Below are 24,768 nucleotides of genomic sequence, written 5' to 3'. Positions count from 1 at the left end.
AGACCAAATATAAGTGGGGCAGGAAACCACCAGGCTTGGAATTACTTCAGTGGAGGATTTACTCCAGAGTAACCAATTACTCTAATTCAATTTTAAAATGTTGAAACTCTTATAATTTGCAGTATTACTATTCAGAGATGGTGATCCTGATCTAGCTGTACTAGCAAGTGCACAACAGTAAGGTGATGTAGAGACCTATCTATATCAAAAGAAGCAACATCAGTTCAGTGGAGTGGGGCACAAATCAGCATCACATTACAGATGCACATGAGCACCAATATCCACATCTGCAACAGTTGTGCATGTACAGAAACAGCCACAAGGAAGAGATTTCGCTTAATGGATCAGGGCTAATATCAGAAATATTTTATGTACATGGGGATTTATAGCTTATTCATGCATCCCCTCCCAGTTCAAAACTTCCCAGAGATATTAACCAAAAAATCCTCAGTACTGGAATATGAGCATTTTCTTATTTTAATAGTTGCATCCATCTAAAACATCTGTAGTGTGAAATGTCACAGTTTAATAGGACCGGATACATTTACCATGCTGTGCTTCACTTTTCTCATCAATTTTGATCAGTTTCTAAATGAGACCAACATTGAGGGGGTGGGGTTTGTAAAATTTGTGGATTTAATCAGAGTAAAATCAAAACACAGCAGTTGCCCCCATCCCTTTACGCAATGAAAGGTGGGTTTTGGGGAGGGAAAGGACTTCAGCAGGATAAAATGCCATAGAGTCCTCCCTCCAAAACAGCCATTTTCTTCAGGGAAACTGATCGCTATTGCCTGGAGATCAATAGCAGATCTCCAGCCCCCGCCCCCTGAGATTAGCAAGCATATGGTGGAATCCAGGGAGGGCAGAGCTTGGAGAGGAGAGGGACCTCAGCAGGATATAATGCCATATAATGCCACCCTCCAAAGCAGCCATTTTTCTCCAGCTGAAGATAAGTTGTAACTTTGGGAAACGCAGGTCCCACCTGGAGGTTTGCAACTCTAACTACAAAATACAGTGTATTTAAATTCTGTTAAACTAAATGGCATTAAACTGTGCCGTGAAAAGCATGCTTGAGTCCAGTGTTAGTGTGAGGTAGCTCACAGTTTTTTAGTCTCCAGCTCATACGTTTTTGTCTTAGCTCAGGAAGGATGGCCCCAGAGCAAACTAATACAGTAGCCAAATCCCTTGATCACAACTTTCATGCCAATAGCTCATGAAGCAGAATTTTGTTCACAAGAATCCACAACTTAGATGGAGCATTGGTTGAGTTCATTGATTTCCATGGAGTATGCTTTTTACTTGATTATGTGCCATCCCCCAAATGTGTAACCAGAGCATAAACATACAGAAACAGGCCTCCATTTGTGCAAAATGGCTCATTCCCCCTATGTTGAAAAGGTCCATTTTGGAGTGGAACCAGGATTGTACACATACATACTATCATTCATACCACTACAAATAGCACTGAACCTTCTGGAGGAAGGAGGAGGGGACTAAATCCAGTGAATCAATTCTCACCTATCTCAAACTGATTATCAACACTATTGATAACAATCTGACTATGGCTGGCAGTACATAGTATCTGGTCAAGGTATATTGGGTTTAAACCAGGATAAGACTTGCTCAAGTCTGGATTTTATAAGCAGTGGCAAAGATGAATGTATCCACAAAATCTCTGAAGACGTACTCCGAAGAACATTTACTGATTGGAACCCTCATCCTGATTCACTTTTTTGTTTGTATTCACTCTTTTTGTTTGTATTGTGTGAAAACCAAATAAAAAGAGAATGGTGATGGCACCTGGTTTTTTCGCCACTGTGTGACAGAGTGTTGGACTGGATGGGCCACTGGCCTGATCCAACATGGCTTCTCATGTTCTTATGTACTTTGCTCTAATATGCTGAGAGTTTGCAGAAAAGTGAGATCAGTTGACACCCTTCCCAAATATTTTGAAGTCATTGTTCTAATGATGATGTCACAATCATAGTCAAACTGTACCTCATTCAGTGGCTTCTAATAACAACTGCTAAGAATAGTGTTATTACTGATGCAAAATATAAAAAATACAATTCCATTTTTTTCATATATAAACAAGGCTTGGCACATTCAAGGTTGCTGTAAAATAAGTTCCCTATCAAGATAGGTTAAAAGTATGTGCTTATGACAAACATTATAGGTTGGGGGCAGCTGTGTTCATTTGTTCATACCAATAAGTTACTAAGTTTAACAACCTTCACACGGCAAATGCATGGAATCACAATTCTGTGGCATGAGCAGATGTCCGTATTCCACATAGATTTTTAGAATTCTTTATAATGCTGTTGTAACATATGAAATTGCCCTTATTATAGCACGCTGTGCTTAACTGGAAAAGGAAACTGCTCACGTAGCTGGCAGCCCAGAAATCATAGCATTAATTTTCAATGTGAAATACTTTGCTTACTATTCAGAGAGACAAAGCAACGTCATGTAGTCACACTAAGCAGCAACATCAGCCCTGGGAAGGATGGATGATAGGGATCAGTTCAGGGATGCATGATAGCATTTTGCACCTGTGACTCAGCTGTGGTGTTGGACTTGTTATTTGAGCCAGAGAAGTCCCTGATGCCTTGTGCCAATTTAGAACTCAAGTTATGATTATTCAATATAAATGTCTGGCAGAGGAGTTGGCCATCAGGCCTGGAGGGATCCTGCCAATTCCTATTCACTCTAAGCAGATGGATCTTATTAAAAAAGATCAAGCCGCTAACCCCACTTCACAATTATTTGCCTTCATTGTGGGTTCCTTTTGGTGCTGTATCAGCTCAGCAACCTGGAGAAAGAAAGAGGACTTGGGAAGAAAGAGGGCTGGCTGAATACTCCATGCCTTATAGTCTTTATGTGCTCAGTGAGGGATAAGTGAAGGTTCTGCTTTTCTGTTTACACTGAATTCTCAACAGATGAGTCAGGCACATTAAGAAACAATCAAAAGCATGTGACTTGGCACATCGCTCAAGACTATTCGGTCTGTGCTATCAGGAGCTCATTTCACTGAGCAAATCAACTCGCTTCTATGGGCAATTTGGTAGCATTAAAAGAAGGAAGAATTTCTGATGGAATTTAGGTGGCTTTTACTAACCATGAGCCAATGCTGTCTCCAAATCATTGAGTTGACTTTTTAGTATCTGGACAGATTTTACAAGGTACCAAATGTGCTATGAGTTAGAACAACAACAAAAGTGTGTGTGTGTGTGTGTATAGCCTCTAAATATCTTTTCTTTCATCTCCTACTTTTGTAGCTATACTTAAATTTCCAAATGCTCTCAGATGGCCTGACTGAGAAACCAAAAGAGCAAGTTTTCCCACTTTGAATATTCATTATTAACTACTTCTCAAATCCCATTGGGGATTAAGGTATAAATCTCTGAAAAGCTAGACCACAGGGCACCAGAACAGGAAAAATCAAACTCATCTGTAACGAGAGTACTTGGGAGAGTCCAAAAAAATAGCATTCTTCCTTCATTTCAGTTCAGTTTTCAACTTCCATTATCTTTGTGCGTCTCCTGTATGTATATGTGCCTTCTTCCCAGAATGATGGTCTTTTCCCTAAACTGCTGTATTTTTGCCATTTCCCCTGTGCAGTTATGTTGGTAGTAACTAGCTGCAACTGCACACCCCTCTCCACAAATGGATATACTTTGATAATGCATTTAGCCTGATTTGATTTCTACTGGAATCAAGTAGCAAAGTGTCTGTAGTAAAAGGATGCAAAGCCAATAGATCCCATAAAGAAGAAGAAAGAGTAAAGTCCCAATATTCTTCTTTTTATATTATATTACTTGATGGTTTTTTGTTTGTTTTAAACAGTTTTAGAGCTTTGTAAGTTCTGTTGCATATTGGTTAAATGTGAAGGTGTGTATATGCTACCCCCCCAGGGAAAGTGCATGCGCAATACATAGCCTCTCCTCTCCCGGTGTAGTGAACGCCGCGTGGTCACTGTCTGGCTATGCCTGGCAGATGGTCACTGCAATGGCCTCTCCTGCATTACTGCATCCGTAGCAACACCTTCTCGCTGGTCCCCCCCGTTTTCACAGAGTTTGCTACGTCATGGTGCGACCGAAGTGTCCGGCGGTATAACCGGATGGGCAGGCTGGGCCCACCAACCTCGTCAGCCTAAGAGAAGGAAAACTCTAACATCAAACCCGGGCAGATAGAGCTCGTTAATGTAACACCTACCACCTGGAGGACTCACTGCCGGCGTCCCGGCTTACTGGGCCATGGCAGATGACCCCCAGGTGAAAGGGTGGAGCCAGTACTGCGCACACTGCGCTTCACCTAAAAAATTCTTCTGCGCAGGCCTGAAGGGCATATCCACACACACAACCCACAACGCATCAAGTCCTGCAGCGATAGGCAAGGGGCGAAACGGCAGGTGGAAGGTGCCACTGGAGGCCGCAGTCCCGATCCTGCATGTAGGCGGTTCAGGATATTGGTCGCCTGATGCTAACCCGGAGACGAAAGCATCTTTCGGCAGCACCCTGAACGACCAAGCAGCCTTATCTAGGGACAGCACTGCTTGCTCCACACGGAGAGGGGCCTAGAAAAGGTGGCCTAAACAAAACTCGTCTCCCCCACCCCAGTTGGCTAGCCGCGGTCAACGGGCATCCTTACTTGCGGTCGAAAAATAACAACAAAGAAAAGGCATGCACCTGCCTCACAAAGTGTGCAAAGACTAAAGCTTGCGTGTTGGAACATCAGAACCATGCTTGACACAGTAGGCAGTGGTCGCCCTGAACGACGCTCTGCTCTAGTTGCCCACGAACTTCTCAGGTTGAATATCGACATAGCAGCTCTCAGTGAGGTCCGTTTCCCTGAGGAAGGTAGTCTTCAAGAACACGGTGCTGGCTATACCCTCTACTGGTCGGGTAAGTCAAAGGCTGAGAGCCGCCTTTCTGGCGTTGGCTTCATGGTCAGGAACTCCATTGCCTCCAAACTCGAAAACCTTCCAACAGGTCACTCAGATCGCATCATGTCCATGCGCCTCCCACTTCAAAACAAGCAGCATGCAACACTCTTCAGTGTGTATGCCCCAACCCTTCAAGCAGATCCTGCAGAAAAGAACAAGTTCTATGCTGATCTACGCAACCTCGTACGGAAGACCCCTACAGAGGACAAGGTGATCATCCTTGGCGACTTCAATGCCAGAGTAGGTAAAGACTCGGAAGCCTGGAAAGGAGTACTTGGCAAACACGGCATTGGCAACTGCAATGACAACGGGCGCCTCCTGCTAGAATTCTGCATGGAGCACCAGCTCACCATCACCAACACTATCTTCCAGCAGAAGAACAGTCTGAAGACAACCTGGATGCACCCACGGTCCAAGCATTGGCACCTTATCGACTACATTCTGGTGCGCCAGAGAGACCTTCGAGATGTCTTACACACCCGAGTAATGCCCAGCGCAGAATGTCATACGGATCATCGTCTTGTACGCTGCAATCTCCGTCTTCACTTTAAACCCACACCCAGGAGAGGAGGTATCCCTCGGAGGAAGTTTCAGGTTGGCAGCCTCCAGTCAGCCGAAGTTAAAGCTGCCTTCCAGGCAAAACTCCAGTCAAGAATTGAGGACCTCAGTTGCCCCACAGACCCTTCTCCAGAAGCACTCTGGGAACACCTAAAAACTACCGTCCTGCAGATCTCTGAAGAAGTCCTCGGGTTCTCCACAAGGAAGAACAAGGACTGGTTTGATGAGAACAATCAAGAGATCCAAGAATTACTGGCAAAAAAGAGATCTGCCTACCAAGCACATCTTGCTCAGCCCTCCTGTCCTGGGAAAAAAGCAACCTTTCGCGCTGCATGTAGCAACCTCCAGCGCAAGCTTCGAGACATTCAGAACGAGTGGTGGACCAAGCTTGCAGAGAGAACCCAGCTGTGTGCAGACACTGGTGATTTAAGAGGGTTCTACGAAGCCCTGAAGGCAGTATATGGTCCATCATATCAGGCTCAGAGTCCCTTGCATAGTGCAGACGGCCAAGTGCTCCTCACAGACAAGGCATCCATATTGAACCGGTGGTCGGAGTATTTTCAGGTTCTCTTCAGTGCCAACCGTGTAGTTCAAGATTCAGCAATCCACCTCACCCCACTTCAACCGGTGAAAACAGAGTTGGATGAGATCCCCACCCTAGAAGAGACTGTTAAAGCCATCAAGCAACTGAAAAGTGGCAAGGCAGCAGGAGTTGATGGAATTCCACCAGAGATCTGGAAGCATGGGGGCGCAGTACTACATAGCTCACTTCACAAAGTACTTGTCACCTGCTGGGAACAAGGCAAATTACCACAGGACTTTCGCGATGCAATCATCATCACCCTATACAAGAACAAAGGGGAAAAGTCAGACTGCTCCAACTACCAGGGGATAACCCTGCTCTCCATCGCAGGCAAAATCCTTGCCAGAATACTCCTGAACAGACTGGTGCCCACCATTGCAGAAGAACTCCTCCCAGAGAGCCAGTGCGGCTTCAGAGCTAACAGGAGCACCACCGACATGGTATTTGTTCTCAGGCAGCTCCAAGAGAAATGCAGGGAACAGAACAAGGCTCTGTATGTGACTTTTGTCGACCTTACCAAAGCTTTCGATACCGTTAGCAGGAAAGGCCTGTGGCAAATCTTGGAACGTTTAGGATGTCCCCCAAGGTTCCTCAGCATGATCATCCAGCTACACGAAGACCAGCGAGGCCAAGTCAGACACTGCAACGACCTCTCGGAGCCCTTCCCAATAGGCACAGGTGTAAAGCAAGGCTGCGTTCTCGCGCCAACTCTCTTTACGATCTTCTTTAGCATGATGCTTCAAAGAGCCGCAGTAGATCTAGATGAGGACGATGGTGTCTACATCCGCTATCGCACCGATGGCAGCCTGTTCAACCTGAGGCGACTAAAGGCACACTCCAAGACAATGGAAAAACTCATCCGAGAGCTACTGTTTGCTGATGATGCTGCACTCGTCTCCCACTCGGTATCAGCTCTGCAGCATATGACGTCCTGCTTTGCAGAGGCTGCCAAGCTATTCGGCCTAGAAGTTAGTCTGAAGAAGACAGAAGTTCTCCACCAGCCTGCACCCCAGGAAGATTATCACCCTCCCTGCATCACTGTGGGTGAATCAGTTCTGAAGACAGTCCAGCAGTTCAGCTACCTGGGGTGCATCATCTCCTCAGATGCCAAGATCGACAAGGAGATTGACAACAGGCTGGCAAAGGCAAACCGTGCATTTGGCCGACTGCACAAAAGAGTGTGGAGCAACAAGCATCTGAAAAGAGGCACAAAGATCAATGTTTACAAAGCGGTTGTGATGACAACCCTCATCTATGGCTCCGAATCGTGGGTTTTATACCGTCATCACCTGCGACTCCTTGAGCGCTTTCATCAGCGCTGCCTTCGCACCATCCTCAACATCCACTGGAGTGACTTTGTGACCAACACTGAAGTCCTCAAGCGGGCAGAGGTTACCAGCATCGAGGCACTGCTGTTGAAGACGCAGCTGCGCTGGGCAGGGCATATTTCTAGGATGGAAAACCACCGCCTTCCCAAGATTGCCCTGTATGGCGAACTCTCCACCGGCCATCGAAATAGAGGGGCACCAAAGAAGAGGTACAAGGACTCCTTGAAGAAATCCCTTAGCACCTGTCACATCAACCATCACCAGTGGTCTGACCTAGCCTCAGATCGCAAAGCATGGAGGCACACCATCCACCAGGCTGTCTCTTCCTTTGAGAACGCACGCATAGCTGGTCTTGAGGACAAAAGGAGATTGAGGAAGAATCGCACTGCTACAGGACCAACCCTAAATCAGACTTTTCCCTGCAGCCGCTGTGGCCGGACCTGCCTGTCCCACATTGGTCTTGTCAGCCACCAGCGAGCCTGCAGCAAACGTGGACTATTGCACCCTTCTTAAATCTTCGTTCGCGAAGCCAAGCCGAGAGAGAGAGAGAGAATATGGTTTGGATGGTCTGAGCTCTACACCAAATACCCAAAGGGATGCTATCAGTAACTTACTAATCAAGATCAATCCAAACAGCATCCATTCATAAATATTACACATTTCTAAATCTGTTTCAGATGAGTCAAGAATCTTCCAGTCTTACAGCTTATTTTGATACCCAGAGACAGCGCAAGGCTTTTTGGCACCCTAGGTGAGGCCACCCCACCTAGGGTTGCCAAGTCCAATTCAAGAAATATCTGGGGACTTTGGGGGTGGAGCCAGGAGAATTTGGGGGTGGAGCCAGGAGACATCAGGGCAGAGCCAGGAACAAGGATGTGACAAGCATAACTGAACTCCAAGGGAGTTCTGGCCATCACATTTAAAGGAACCGCACACCTTTTTAAATGTCTTCCTTCCATAGGAAATAATGAAGGATAGGGGAACCTTCTTTTGGGGCTCATAGAATGGGACCCCCTAGTCCAATCGTTTTGAAACTTGGGAGATACTTTGGGGAGAGGCACTAGATACTATACTGAAAATTTGGTGCCTCTACCTCAAAAAACAGCTTCCCCAGAGCCCCCGAAACCTCCAGGTCAATTCCCCATTATACCCTATGAGAATCAATCTCCACATAGAGAATAATGCTCAGCAGACGTGTCCTCCCTCCCCCCCCCCCCATTTCTGGCGATTCTGAAGGGGATGGGCCTTTCTACTCACGAGTTGCTGCCAACTTCTTCAAAGTAATACAGACACACCATCCCAAGAGGAAGCCTTTCAATCAGCGACTGAAGCCTCTGGAGGTAGAAATGCATATGGTCCAGACTCCCCGAGGAGACACCACCCGGCAGCCGGAGAGGTTGCAAGGACTACAAGTCCCAGCATGCACCTCGTGAAGGGAGGCCGGACTGGAGCGAATAGCAGGCCGGCGGTGGGCGGGTCTTTGTGACTCGGAGGAAGGGAGAAGCCTGAAGCCAGGCAGGGAAAGAGACACTGCGCCGTTCCACACACCCCCCCCCCCGCTATCAGATTTTTAGAGAGTGGGGGATTAGGCTGCTAATTCAGGGGTTCCCCAGCAGGGCGGGGGGGTTGGGAAGCCTAACCCCACCCCACCCCACTGGCCTCCCCCTCCTCTCACAGCCATCCCCCCATGACTTCCTGCCCCGTCACCCCACCCACACTGCAGAAGGTTAAGGGGGGAGCGGGAGGGGTGGTGGTGTCAGGAGAAGCCTCTGTCGACCAGCCTGACCTGGAGCAGAACATGATCTGCCCACTGCCTCGAACGGCCTCTGTTCTGGCCTCCCCTTACTTGCTGCCAGGGCTGGGGTAGGAGAGAGAAGGCCAGCTGGTGTGAGCCAGGGGGGCACTGGCAGACACCCAGTGTGGGAGCTGCAGGAGAGGCAGAGCCAGCTAGCGCAGCAGTAACCTTGGCGCTACAGAGGGCAAAGGGGGAAGCACAGGTGAGGCAGCAGCAGCTGCTGCTTCCCAAGAGAGCAGAGTTGCTGCTGAGCCCTGACTGACTGGCTGGCTGGCTCCTATGGGGACCTGTGGGCCGGCCAGCCAAGGAGCTGCCACAGGGCTGGAGGAGGGCTGGGTGGCATCAGTCTGTGAGGTGGTGCTTCCTTTCTGGGCACACCCGGCCGTACAGGTGGTAGATGATGCCCAGCGTTAGGGGTGGCTGGTTCTGGGTGAGCTTCCAGCCGGAGGAAGGTGTGGGGCTGGAGCCTGTGTGGGTGGGCAGCACAACAGACCTGAAGGAACCAGGTGATGTGGCCTGAGCTTCATCAGGGTTGTGGCTGCCAGTGGGTGACGAGTGGGGGTCGGGCTGGGAGGGGGCTTGGCGGGCCATCTTGCAGCGCTTCCTTGGCTGCCTACTTTTCCTCCTCTTTTTTTTCCTGGGTGGGGGGGCACTTTTACTGCTGCCGCAGGGAGGCACAAAGCAGATAGCACTTTCAGAGGAGTGCCACAACCTTCTGTTCTCCAAGTTGCACATGCTGCTGCTGTGGGACCACGGACAGGAGGAGACTCACCTGCCCACCCCCACCACAGCAAGTCATGCACAATGCCAATTCAGTGCCCCTCCAAGAGCCACCACCCTAGGCAACTGCCTAGGGTCACCTAGTGGGCATATCGGCCCTGTTGATACCTCACTGTCTGATTACAGTGTTCGGGTGGGATGGGCTGGAGCAGAAAGGGTAGATATGAGGGCATATGTGTTTAACAGATGTGTCCTACTTTAAGAGAACCTATTAAACAAGAAATTTTTCTGCTAGTCAACAAATGTTACCAGGACTTTTTTTGAGCAGGAACACAGTTCCAGCTGGCTTGCATCAGGGGGTGTGGCCTAATATGCAAATGAGTTCCTGCTGGGCTTTTTCTACAAAAAAGCCCTGAATGTTACTATTCTCAGATGAATGGCTGACCTTAGGGTTGTCAACTCCAGATTAAGAAATTCCTGGCGATTTGGGAGTTGATATTGGGGAGGGCATGGTTTAGGGAGGAGAGGGACCTCATCAGGGTGGAGGCCACCCTCCAAAGCAACCATTTTCTCCAGGGAAACTGATCTTGGTTGTCTGGAGGTCAACCAAGATCAGGAGCAGGAGAACTGCAGGTGCCACCTGGAGGTTGGCAACCCTATAACTAGTGACACTTGCTAGAGCAAAGGCAGCTATTCATTTTGTTCTGGAGAGGAGCTTTCTTTGCTTCCCTGAGTTGTTAGTGGACAATCATTAACTGATAGCTACCATAGGGTGAGAGAAAATGCATTAGGCTAATTGCAAGGGTTTTCTTCCCTTCCCTTTCCTCTACCTCTTATTGCTAATATTAACTCAGTGTAGTGTTTGTGAAGCAATGCTATGCAATGTACACAATGCAAACATGTTATATATAGTGTGGCTGGTTTTGAGTGATCCTCTCATACTGACTGAGTAGAATGCATACACTTTGTCCTCAAACACAGTGTGTGTCACTTAATGTAGAGGATACATATACGATCTCACAAAACACTCTTGTCAGTTTTGCATAAGGTCATCACACTTGCAGAACAATGAACAGGAGAGAATACCAACACTTTGCAGAATGTTAGCCAGTATTTGCCCAGCAAGTGGGTGCAATCAGTAACATGTCTGCTTTGTCCTTAGTGTACTTTCCCTGCCTAAAGGTAAAAGTAGTCCCCTGTGCAAGCACCAGTCATTTCCTACTCTGGGGTGACATCATATCATGATGTTTTCATGGCAGACTTTTATGGGGTGGTTTGCAGTCATCTACGCTTTCCCCCCAGCAAGCTGGGTACTCATTTTACCGACCTCGAAAGGATGAAAGGCTGAGTCAATCTTGAGCCAGCTACCTGAACCCAGCTTCCGCTGGGATCGAACTCAGGTGATGAGCAAAAACTGCAGTACTGCAGCTTTACCACTCTGCACCTAGGGACTCCCAAATGCCAGCTCTATAGAGCTGCCTGTCTGTTCCTAATGGTGCAAGTAAAACCAGTGTAGTATCCTGTAAGTCTACCTGCACATCTCATCAGGACTCCTGATTGCTAGCTCTGCCATGCTGGTTGCTTACTGGGCTTCCAAGCAATTCATTATATCTACACTGCAACCAATAATGTTTATGACATAAAATGGAAATGATTTCTGCTATCTGCTTCAAATTTGATTGGGTAGATCCCTCAGTTCAGGAGCACAAACCTTGAGAATCCCAACCCAATTGGATGGGAAACTACAAAAATGTATTTTGCCTTTAATATGTTTAATAGGAAGGTAAAGGAGATTGTGAGCTGCTCTGAGACTCTTCGGAGTGGAGGGCAGGATATAAATCCAAAATCATCTTCTTTAATATGTTTTGCCTTTAATTATCCATTTTTCCCATATTCATCTAGAATTTAGCAGAGAAGAACTTATAGATAAGCAGTACAATTCCTGATACTTTCATCCCAATGGGAAGGGAAACAAAAAATCTGCATATAAAATGTGTTTCCTATTGGTACCTATGGAAATAAAACAGAAAGTAAAGCACAAATCCAAATGGAGGAAAATAACAAATATAACTAATAACTAATTTAATAATGGATGAAATTACCTAAATATAACTCCAACTTTTTCATCTTGCACATCCCAAAGATCAATGCCAAATGAGCCAATATCATCCAGATACTATGCTGCAAATCATTTTTTAAAAAACTTGTGCAGAAAGATACCTGATAGATCTCTATGCAGTTGACCTAGTTTGCCCACTGTTTAATCCTCAACATGACTTAAAAGTGCATCATAAAGAACAGATAAGAGAATATCTGGTATTGTTTGGAAGAGACTCCATGCTGGTCTCTGTCACGGGAAGTAGACTTTGAAAATCCCACTGTAACCAAATTAGCAATTTTATGAGTTAACCAGCTGCTCAGCAGAGTCTCTTTGTCATGTATCACAGTCAGGGAAAGAAATTGCGGCCTCATTAATTCCTATTTGTCTAAGAATCTAAGTCATGGGCTCCTTGGAGCATAACACATCATTTCTTCAATCTGTGATATATTTATTTTTACAAAAGATGCAGAAATTCTAAAGTTCTTTGAATGTATAGACTGGGCAGAAATTGAGTGCAAAAACAGTGTTCAAAATTGAGTGGCTCATTTGTATAGTGTTATTGTTCTAACAATGCAATCCTAAACAGAGTTTAAAAAGGTAAAGATAGTCCCCCGTGCAAGCACCCATCCTTTCCAACTCTGGGGTGATGTCACTTTCACGATGTTTTCATGGCAGACTTTTTAAACAGGGTGGTTTGCCATTGCCTTTCCCAGTCATTTACACTTTACCCCAGAGTTACACCCTTCTAAATCCATTGAAGTCCATGAGCTATGCATGGAAAAAGCTATAAATTCCAGAATGCCGGAGGAACCCAACAGCTAATTATGTTTGGTGGTTTGTGTTGCATTTTTGGAGATGCTACCAGTCTCATGAAAATACAATGCCTAGAATCAAATAGATTGAGGAGAGGGCCCATAAATCAGTGGTCCATGGCTTGTATGCATAAGTTGCATGCTTAGTCCCCAGCATGAATAAATGATCTTCGGTAGATGAACTTGAATACAGACCCAGAAATTTTGGAAAGTCCTGCCAGACAGAACAGTCACTACCTGGTTAGATGGACCAATTGTCTGACTATATTCTGTCTTGAGGCCATCATGTTTGCATTTTTGTTTTGTTTTATGAAGATTAAAAACAGATACCCAGCCATTGCTTAATAAAGCTTAAGTGCTGATTCACCAACATTTTGCTTTTTTGATAGGTAAATAGCCATTACTAACACTGATCTATCACCCTTTGTACCTTCGGATTGCCAGGTCTGTGTTGGAAAATACCTGGAGACTTTGGGAGTGGAGCCAGGAGAGGGTGGGGTTTAGGGAGGGGAGGGGCCTCAGCATGGTATAATGCAATGGAATCCACCCTTCAAAGCAGCCATTTTCTCCAGGGGAACTGATCTCTGTCAGCTGGAGATCTGTTGTAAAAGTGGGAGATCTCCAGGTCCCACCACTGGAGGCTGGCAACCCTATCCTCTTTACTGACTTGTCATGGCCACTAAAATCCAATCAAAATGTAAAATAATTCTGAGAGCTGGAGTCTGGAACAAAATCTGGGAGCTGATTCTTACAACTATTAATAGATACTGTAATTCACTCCCTGGCACTTCTGCTTAAAGAATCTTGGGTAGCAGATACTGAGAGATAACTTGCCCGCCTAGAGACCCTGAGAACTGCAGTTAACTAGAATAGCTAGCCCTAAACTAGATGGACCAGTGGTTTCACCCAGTAAAAGGCAGCTTTGTATGTTCAAGGTTTGTGATGGCTAACTGTCACCAATAATTGCTCCCACATCTGAGAGGAGCTAAGCAGAAGTGGGAGGTAGAAATTCTCTTTCACATTTTCAGTCTGAGAAAAAGAACAAATTACTGCATAAGTCAAAGACAAAGTCAGATCAAGACTCGGAGGTGTGCTCTCCAACTAGGCTTGCCAATCCCCAGGTCCCAGCGGGGGTTCTTCCACTTTCCCAGACTCCTTCCCACCCCCAGTCAGCTGGCCGGCAGGGGGAAAAGCCCCGCCCCCAGAGGACCATGTGCCTTTGCACCTCTGGAGGCTTCAGTCTCCGATTGAAAGGCTTCCTCTTGGGATGGTGTGTCTGTGTTGCTGTGAAGAAGCTGGCAGCAACTTGTGAGTAGAGAGGCCAATCCCTCACTTCAGAGTCACCAGAAACGCAGGTTGGGGAACGTCTGCTGAGCATTTCATTATTCCCTATGTGGAGATTGATTCTCATAGGGTATAATGGGGAATTGATCTGGAGGTTTTGGGGGCTCTGGGGGAGCTGTTTTTTGAGTTAGAGGCACCAAATTTTCAGTATAATATCTAGTGCCTCCCCCCCCAAAGTTTCAAAATGACTGGACCAGGGGGTCCAATTCTATGATCCCCAAAAGAAGGTGCCCCTATCCTTCATTATTTCCTATGGAAGGAAGACATTTAAAAAGGTGTGCTGTCCCTTTAAATGTGATGGCCAGAAATCTCTTGGAGTTCAATTATGCTTGTCACACCCTTGTTCCTGGCTCCACCCCCAAAGTCCCAGATATTTCTTGAATTGGACTTGGCAACCCTATCGCCAACCCAGTGTTTTCAGGTCAGTTATTTATTTAAAATATTTATATCTTGCCTTTTCACAATGCCCAAGGTAGTTTACAAAATGTAAACATATACAGAAAAGAAAATAATTGAAACACGTAAATCAAGTAAAAGCTGCAACTCCTGAAACAAATATCACCAATAAGAGACATGCTTTAGTTACTTCTACCAGTGGCATGTTGGCATAATTCCACTCGTTTCTTGCTGAAAGAAATTCGTCATCCTTTCAACTCTTCTGTATAGTTCTTCAGCATATTCTTCCCATTCTTTCACTCTGTTCTGTTCTGTTTAGTTAATGTATTTCTGTATTCATAGTTCCACATGCTGAACTGTGCTTTAAATTTCTCTTTGATTTCTTGGATTTTGTAGAACAGATCTCTTGTATTTCCTTTTTTGTTGTTCTCTTCTATTTCTTTACACTGGTTATTATAATAGTTCTCTTTCTTTCTGTGTGCAAGTTCCTGGAATGTTGCAGTTAGACAGAAGATTCTATTTCTGTCACCTTTTACTTTTGTTTCTTATCTATCTTTAGTAATTATGAGAGTTTCATCAGTCATCCATTGAAACTTTTCATTTATTTTGGCTACGGGAATATTCTTGAGTGGGTGAAGGCAAAAGGCCACACTCCTAAGCCCTTTCCAGGCCTCCTCCACACCAGGAGACCGAGCTACACATGATCCTCTCAATACACACAGTCGCTATTTTTTTTGGTCATGATACATTCAACAGAAAACCTATATTTTGGGAGGGAGGGGCAAGCAATTGCATGCACTGAAGTCGCAAAATACTTGTAATTATTTTTCAAACAAAATGGTGACGGTATATTCCAAGATCACTTGTAGCACATTCTCACAGTATGCAAGCAAGGAACACCAGAAACACAATGGCAGAAAACTCTATTTATACTAGATCAAGTCAATCCAAAGATTTTCTAATGCCTGCGCAAAGTGCTAAGGCCAGAGCACATCCAGTCCTTGCTAGTTCACTTGGTTGAGTCATCTTAGGTGTTCTGATATAAACAGTTCAAATCCCAGAGTTTCTGACTTTTAAGGGGTTGGATCTACTAACAGTCTCCTCTCCCTCAAGAACAGGATTGGGTGTGGGGGGGGGGCACTTCAGGTTGCCAGGTGGGGATCACTTTCTGTGAATGGAAATCCTTGTACACATAGAAACATCTAGATTCAAGCCTAGGAAACTTTTTCAGTGTTCCTGTGCTGCGTTCTACCATGAGGCAAGATGAGCTGGCTACATCTAGCAGTGGATTTGAGGTTTTTTTAACATTGGAAATGTGGTGGACAAACAGCTGATCCATGGAGCAGAGCACATTCTTTTAATGTAAAAGGTTCCAGATTCAGTCCTTTACTGCTGCAGTTAAATTATCTCAGGCAGCAAATATTGGGGGGAAAACCTTTTCTTGTCCAAGATCCTGAATGTCTGCTGCCAGAACAGACAATATTTAATATAGCACAACTCATGTATTCATATATGGTGGCTCAGTGGTAGAGCATCTGCTTGGTAAGCAGAAGGTCCCAGGTTCAGTTCCCGGCATCTCCAACTAAAAAGGGTCCAGGCAAATAAGCGTGAAAAAACCCTCAGCTTGAGACCCACTGCCAGTTTGAGTAGACAATACTGACTTTGATAGACCAAGGGTCTGATTCAGTATAAGGCAGCTTCATATGTTCATATATGTTCAAATGTTCAGTTCAGAGGAAAGCACACAAACACCATTGTAATACAAACACTACAGGAGGTGGTAGCAGCTGCATACATAGACAGCTTCAAGAGGGGGTTGGATAAACATATGGAGCAGAGGTCCATCAGTGGCTGTTAGCCACAGGGTATAGATGGAACTCTCTGTCTGGAGCAGTGATGCTCTGCATTTTTGGGGCTCGGGGGGCAACAGTGGGAGGGCTTCTAGTGTCCTGGCCCCACTGGTGGACCTCCTGATGGCACCTGGGTTTTTTTTGTTTGTTTTTGCCACTGTGTGACAGGGTGTTGGACTGGATGGGCCATTGGTCTGATCCAACATGGCTTCTCTTATGTTCTTAATAAATTAGGATTGAGCTACAAAATGGGGTTTGTCTTGGGCAATAGTTTTTTTTTTTTTCCAGTGGGGGCTGTGCAGAATCCTTCCCTGTACTGGGAGAGGACTATCATTTGGATTTCCATCACAGGCACCAAAATAACTTTGACTACTTTTAGGTCAAATAGTTTGGTGTAGTGGTTAAGGTCAATAGAGGACTCTAATATGGAGAACTGGGTTCCATTCCCCACTTCTCCACTTGAAGCCAGCTGGATGACTGTGGGTCAGTCACAGTCACAATTCTCTCAGCCTCCAAAATAAACCTAGCTCACCACAAAAAGAGCTAGAGCAGGGGCATCAAACATGCAGTTTGGGGGCCGAATCAGGCCCCCGGAGGACTCCTATCAGGCCCCCAAGCAACTGGCTGTCATCTGCTTCCTTCCTCCTATATCTTGCTTTCTTCTGCATAACAGCTTGCTTTACAAGGCTTGCTCAATTGCTCTGCAGCTACAGAGCAAAACCTTTATTTTCTCCATTGACTGAGGCTTCTCCCCACCCAGTCCCCTGGGGAAGGAAGGAAAGGGCCAGAGCTTCCTTTGCCCAGTTCCCTGGATCCCATAAGAGAAATACAAAGAAAGCATCCATAAGACCAATGAGTGCTAATGTTTTAAGCATGTTTTGTTTTTTAAAAATATATATTTGTGTTTGTCTGTGTTCTCTATAAAATTTATATCTTTGCTACCTAATCTTAAATAGATACACAAATGGCCCAGCCCAACATGGCTCGACCCAGTCCGACATGGCCTGGCCCCTCAAGGTCTCATTTATGTCAGATCTGGCCCTCATAACAAATTAATTCAACACCCCTGAGCTAGAGTTTCAGGCTGCCAGACAATCGTCAGATCTCCTGGCTATGCTACACCCACTGCCATATGATAATTATTTATTTGTGTGTTGATGTTGCATTTTACGTTGCATTTCACATTGCTTCACTGAAATACTTAAAATACCATTGCCCCAAATAAAAAGGCTTCTGAATAAAGTGTCCAAGTTCACACAATTTTTCCTTAGTAAATTCAATTTCATTTGTGTATAATATTTCCAGCTGGTACAATTAATCAGATTGCAAGCATCAGAGAACTACAAAATGTTGTTTCACCAAATCTAGCTAAGCAAACATCTTTTCCAGGCAGGCAGAAATTTGCCAGTGGTGTGTGAAGAGCTTCCTCTGTCAGGATTTTGATGCCACCTTATATGCCATACTAAGGCCACAGATGCACCAGTCTATTGCTCTTGCGGGTTATCAGTGCACCAGTCTATTGGGCTTGGGGGTTACCAGTGACTTTGAAAAGAGTTGCCAGATATTTCCTAGCCACTGTGGCTATTCAGGGGAACAGTCTTCATATGCTCAGAGAGGCACTCTCTTCATGATTATTATATCATATGTTGCAAGACTGGAGGAGACAAAGTGAGAAGGAGGTAACTGGGATTCTCTACCTATGTATACAGGGATCTTCCCTTTAGAGAACTGTCAAAATAAACCATTCAAAAGTTCAACTGGAAAAGATTTTATTGAAAAAAGGAATGAAAGGGCACAACACACATACAAACACATGAAAAACAGACAAGCTAGCTAAGAGGAAATCAGGAAGGAGATGAGAGAAAGCAATTTCAAGGGGGCTATAGTTATCACTTTCAAAGAGCGAGGTCTGTGGAAGCAGCAGTGAAATTACCAGCATTTCACAGAGTGAAGAAAAGAAGGCCCACATACAAGTGGGGGTATGAGGTATGGCACTGAGAACACACTGAGGAGGAGGAGATTGGATTTAAACCCCACTCTTCACTTAGAGCAGGGGTGTCAAAAATGTGGCCTGGGGGATGATTCAGGCTCCCAGAGGGCTCCTATCAGGCCCCCAAGCAACTGGCTGTCATCTGCTTCCTTCTCCCTCTCTCTTGCTTCCTTCTGCATTTATTTATTTATTTATTTATTTATTTATTCTATGACTTATATCCCGCCCTTCCCATAAAATGGCTCAGGGCGGCTCACAACAAACGATAAAACAATAAACAGAGTGCAAAGTTATTACATTTAAAAAGTCAAAGCGTTTAAAACCTAAAAACCTTAAAATCTTAACGTTAAAACTATACAGTATATTTCACTAAAGTCTGATAAGCTACATTTATCTAGTCAGGCGTAGGCTAGCCGGAAGAGGCTTGTCTTACAGGCCCTGCGGAACTGAGTAAGATCCTGCAGGGCCCTCACCTCTTCCGGCAGCTGGTTCCACCATGTGGGGGCCATTGTAGAAAAGGCCCTGTCTCTGGTTGTCTTGAGACGGACTTCTTTGGGCCCGGGGATGGTGAGAAGGTTTTGCATCCCAGACCTCAGTACTCTCTGGGGAACATGTGGGGAGAGACGGTCCTTCAGGTAGGCAGGTCCCAGGCCATATACGGCTTTAAAGGTAATGACCAGCACCTTGTACCGGACTCGGTATATTATTGGAAGCCAGTGCAGAGCCCGAAGACCCGGCCGAATGTGCCCCCACCTTGGGAGGCCCAATAACAGCCGGGCCGCGGCATTCTGCACCAGCTGCAATTTCCGGGTCCGGCACAGGGGCAGCCCCATGTAGAGGGCATTGCAGTAATCCAACCTCGAGGTGACCGTAGCATGGATCACTGTTGCTAGGTCGTCGCGGTCCAGGAAGGGGGCCAATTGCCTTGCCCACCTAAGATGAAAAAACGCGGACTTGGCAGTGGTTGCTATCTGAGCCTCCATCTTTAGGGACGGCTCCAGTAGCACCCCCAGGCTTTTGACCCTGTCCACCGCCATCAGCGGCGCACCGTCAAAAACCGGCAGGGGGATTTCCCCCCCCCCCCGGTCCACGACGGCCCAAACAAAGGACCTCTGTCTTCGCAGGATTCAGTCTCAGTCCACTCAGTCTGAGCCACTCAGCCACGGCCTGTAATGCCCGATCTAGGTTTTCTGGGGCGCAGACCGGTTGACCGTCCATAAGTAGATAGAGCTGGGTGTCATCAGCATACTGGTGACACCCCAGCCCATACCTTCGGGCAATCTGGGCAAGAGGTCGCATATAGATGTTAAATAACATCGGGGAGAGAACCGCTCCCTGGGGCACCCCACAATTAAGTGTGTGCCTCCGGGATAGTTCCCCCCCAATTGTGACCCTTTGTCCCCGACCTTCGAGGAATGAGGAAAGCCACTGCAAGGCCAGCCCCTGAATCCCCGCGTCGGCGAGGCGGCAAGTCAGTAACCGATGGTCGACCGTATCGAACGCCGCCGATAGGTCCAACAGCATCAGCACTGCCGAGCCACCCCAATCCTGCATCATAGCTTGTTTTGCCAGGCTTGCTCAATCACACAGAAGCTACAGAGCAAAGCCTCCTATTTTCCCCATTGGCTGAAGCTTCTCCCTTGGGGAGGAGAGGGGGGAGGGATAGTATCTCTCAATTGTATAGCAGAGCTACTGAGCCAATCCTCTCTTCTTTCTGGCTGAGGCTCCTCCCTCTCCCAGTCCCCTGGGGAAGGAAGGAAAAAGCCAGAGCTTCCTTTGCCCAGTTCCCTGGATTGCACAGGAGAGATACAAAGAAAGCACCTTGAAGACCAACTTGTGCTAGGTTTATATCTCATCTACCTGGCATTACATTTTATGACACATATGGCCCAGCCCGACAAGGTCTTATTTATGTCAGATCTGGCCCACATAACAAATGAGTTCAACACCCCTGACTTAGAGTCTTAGAGAAGCTTACAATCTCCTTTCCATTCCCCTCCCCACAACAGACACCCTGTGAGGTAGGTGGAGTTGAGAGAGATCTTTCAAGATCTGCTCTTGAGAGAACAGCTCTGAAAAATCTTGTGACTAACTCAAGGTCACACCAGCAGGTGCATGTGAAGGAGTGGGTAATCAAACCCGGTTCTCCCAGACTGGAGTCCACAGTCCTAACCACTACATCAAATTGAAGAAGAAAGATTGAATTTATACCTTGCCCTTCACTTGGAGTCTCAGAGCTCTTCCTCTCTCTACAACAGATTCCCTGTAAGATAGGTGGGGCTGAAAGAGCTCTTTCAAAAACAGCTCTGAGAGAACTGTGGTTTGCCCCAAGGCCACCCATCTGGCTTCAAGTGGAGGAGCAGGGAAGCAAACCTGGTTCTCCCAGATTATTGTCCATGCTCTTAACCACTACACCAAACTACAATTATAGGGAGGAATTCCCTAGGGTAGGGATATATTTTTCCCCCCAAAAAACCAACGTTATGTTTTTTTCACAGGGCAACAATGCTTTGGGAGATGTTTGATAGATTTGCCTGAACAATAAGTGCTAATGGTGCTTGATGACCCTCAAAGTACAGGAAGAGAAAAGATGCCAGCTTTTGTAAATAATGTTAAGTGTTACTTAATTAGGGTAAATAGCTGTGGGGAGGTGAGGCTGGGTGTGGGTGAGGTTAATCCAAGGTGAGGAGGTAGTTTTCTTGGAGGATTCATTGTCTTAAATTATGTGTCTCTCTTGGATGGGAAGGAGGTCATTAGCTGGCCAGCCGCTCTGACTCACTTTCCAAAATACTTTCCCAGGCTCTTACCTGGCATCCATTTTGCTTTATTTTAGGCCAGGCAGTGCCTTGCACAAATGGTTTTGGGATGGCATTAAGAAGGGGGTTTATCTCTCTCTCAAACTAGTAAACTCCCCCTCTGCAGGAAGAGGGGCCTGACTGCTAACACAACAGCACCCAGAGGAGTCTAATTCGACTAGCTTCCTCCTTATTACCTAAGTTCTGATCTCGCTTTCATCTAACAATACTAGAATCCCAAAATATAAAGTGGCTGGGGAGAGCACAATCAAAGCCAACAAAGCAAATTCCAGTCTGGCATGATGCCCTCGTGTTCAAAGGCATTACAGCAGGGAAGAAGCAAGGAGAAAGGCTTGCATGCCAGTTGCTACCTGCCAATCACTGCCTTTTAGTTATTTTTTGCACATAAGTAGCTTTTAGGCACTGAGCTTAAGCCCAGCTGTACAGTAGGTGTAGCTGAAGTGGCCATTAAATCCACAGCAGGTGTCCTACTCAGGCAATTATTTCGGGAACATTAGAGCTTTCAGATTCTTGCCACCCTGCCTAAAAATCGTGACCAAAAATGTCACTGAATATCTCGGGGGTACCAGAAAACCATGAATAATAAGAAGGCTGGATTTATGAAGAATACCTTTCTTCAGACAAACATGATTGGGTTTTGTTTTTGTTTTTAGGACTACAAAATGAATTGCTGGAGGTGACATAAATGTGTTCCTTTGCTCTCCCTTTCTTCTGACATCTCCTCCAGAAAATGAATTCTGCATGCTAGGATGGACACTGTCAAAAGGGGATGGGGTGGCAAGTCCCCAGCTCCCCCCCCCAAAAAAATATATATGCCGAGGCCCTTATTTTTATGCTTTATTATTTTGCTTGTTATATAACTTCACACACAGGTACTACAAAATTTAACCTGCCAGTTGTTTCAAACACGCTTATGCCATGCAGATTGTACAACTATGTTTTTAATAAATACGTTAAAGGGGATCAAATGTTCACAATCTGTTCAAGTTTTTTTAAAATACCCTTTATATGTAACTTAACTCATTTAAATGATCAGATGATAACAAGAATAGAATGCCTTTGTTATATACTTGTGGTTATGTAACAAGGTGGGACATGATGTCCAGCCATTTGGACCGTTATTATCCTTTCTTTTTCAGCTTTAGTTTTTTCTGTAATTGTTCTTCAGTGTGGTTTCACAACCATACATCAGAGCCTTCACACTGCATTTCTGCCAGGCTAGTAGGGTTGCCAACTTCCAGGTAGAGCTTGGAGATCTCCTGGAATTACAACAGAGATTACTATTACTCAGGGCTTTTTTTGAGCAGAAATGCACAGGAATGCAGTTCTGACTGGTTTGGCATCAGGAGGCGTGGCCCAACATGCAAATAAGTTCCTGCTGGGCTTATTCTTCAAAAAAGCCCTATGTGAAACAATGGTGACATCAGGGTGTGGTCTAATATGCAAATAAGTTCCTGCTGGGCTTTTTTTACAAAAAAGCCCCAGCTATTACTCAATTACTACAGAGATCAGTTCCTTCCCTTGGAGAAATGGCTCTTTAGAGAGTGAACTGTATGGCATTATACCTCAGTGAGGTCCCTCCCCAAGCTCCACCCCCAAAATCTTCAGGAATTTCTCAGTCTGGAGTTGACAGCCCTATACTGTAAGGAAAAGCCCCCTACTTTTCATACACATGGACATCATGATCACCAGTATGGTTGCCAGGGTGCCTGGAGTTTCGACTCGCACACATCTGCTCTAAGAAGTAGACTTTGTCCACGGTTTCTAAGGCTTATGTGGATACTATAAGCCTCAGCTTTGCAGCAGCATTCTACATCTCTGGATGGGTGTTAGCCAGAACTACAGACGAGCTTCCAGCTGTTCCTTTTGTGCCCAGTCTTGGCTGCTGCAGTGGAAGAAGCCACACCACCATGAACTGTACAGGCAAACAATTTCCAGCCTGTTTCCATGAACCAGAGGCTAACACCACCAGAATCCATCTTGTTTTCCTGACTCCATATCCAACAGCTGCTTCAACTTCTGCATAAGGCAATCAAGCATATCTTAGGCGTGGATCCTGCCAGACCACTCAAGCCTTTGTCCAACAGAACTCAAGATAAAGACTGGTGCCAAGAAGAAGACCAAAGAAGAGGAAGACCATCTTCAGCCAGAGCCAAGTTCCTTTGTACAAACTGGGTGTTACCTATAGGGTTGCCAAGTCCAATTCAAGAAATATCTGGGGACTTTGGGGGTGGAGCCAGGAGACTTTGGGGGTGGACCAGGAGACATTGGGGCGGAGCCAGGAACAAGAGTGTGACAAGCATAACTGAACTCCAAGAGAGTTCTGGCCATCACATTTAAAGGGACAGCACACCTTTTTAAATGTCTTCCTTCCATAGGAAATAAAGAAGGATAAGGGCACCTTTTCTGGGGCTCATAGAATTGGACCCCCTGGTCCAATCGTTTTGAAATTTGGGGGATACTTTGGGGAGAGGCACTAGATACTATATTGAAAATTTGGTGCCTCTACCTCAAAAAACAGCTCCCCCAGAGCCCCTGAAACCTCCAGATCAATTCCCCATTATACCCTATGAGAAGACGTTTCCCTCTCCCCCCTCCCCCCCCCCGTTTCTGGGAAATCTGATGCAGGGGACAGAACTCACTCACCTCCGGAGGTGCAAAGGCACATGGTCCTTTGGGGGCGTGGCTGGGCTCCCCTCCCTTCACCGGCCAGCTGACTGGGGGCGGGAAGCAGCCTGAGAAAACGGAAGAGCTCTGACTGCCGTTCTCCTCCCTCCCCTCCCCCCGCTTTCCCTTTTATGGCCAGCGGGGGGAGGAGGCTCCAAATCTGGAGTCTCCAGGCCTAGCGGGGGATTTGGGAACCCTAGTTACCTAGGCCACAATTTCACTCTCTATTGTCACCCTTTCAGATAAATTCCCTAATCTTGAGTGTTCCCCACCCAGTAGTCACTTCTATTCTTCTTTCCAACTGTCACTTTGGAGCCTCCCCCTGGTCCGTTTCAATCTGAAAGTTCTCTCAGGTATCCAGGATCCAGGCAAGTCCATTGGTCAAGAGCAAGCACCCAATTAGGTGTCACCAATGCACTTTCTATTGGCTACTGCAGTAGTCCAGCTCTTATGGTCACTGCAGAGCCTCCCCTTTCTCCTCCCCCGTACCTCCCATCGCCTGAGGGTCCAAGGTAGTCTATTTAACCTCTGACCCAGCTCCCCATATGTGTGTTTCTACCAGTATCCCAACTTCTGCTGCATAGATCCATCCCCGATTCCTGATCAGGGAATTCCTGATTCCTATCTATCTATCTATCTATCTATCTATCTATCTATCTATCTATCTATCTATCTATCTATCTATCTATCTATCTATCTATCTATCTATCTAATTTCCTAGGACTGAATGTGTGTTTTGATGAGTACTTTATCTTGTAGGGAAGCCTATATTTTTCCTAATAAATTATAATTGATTTTACTAAATTAGAGTCCCCATTATTTTAAGCATTACTCTCTGGACGTGTATCTTGTATACATTCGTA

Source organism: Heteronotia binoei, chromosome 6, assembly GCF_032191835.1.
Source record: "Heteronotia binoei isolate CCM8104 ecotype False Entrance Well chromosome 6, APGP_CSIRO_Hbin_v1, whole genome shotgun sequence".
Taxonomy (NCBI): Eukaryota; Metazoa; Chordata; class Lepidosauria; order Squamata; family Gekkonidae; genus Heteronotia; species Heteronotia binoei.
The sequence above is the reverse complement of the archived record's forward strand: the minus strand, read 5'-3'. Positions refer to the sequence as shown.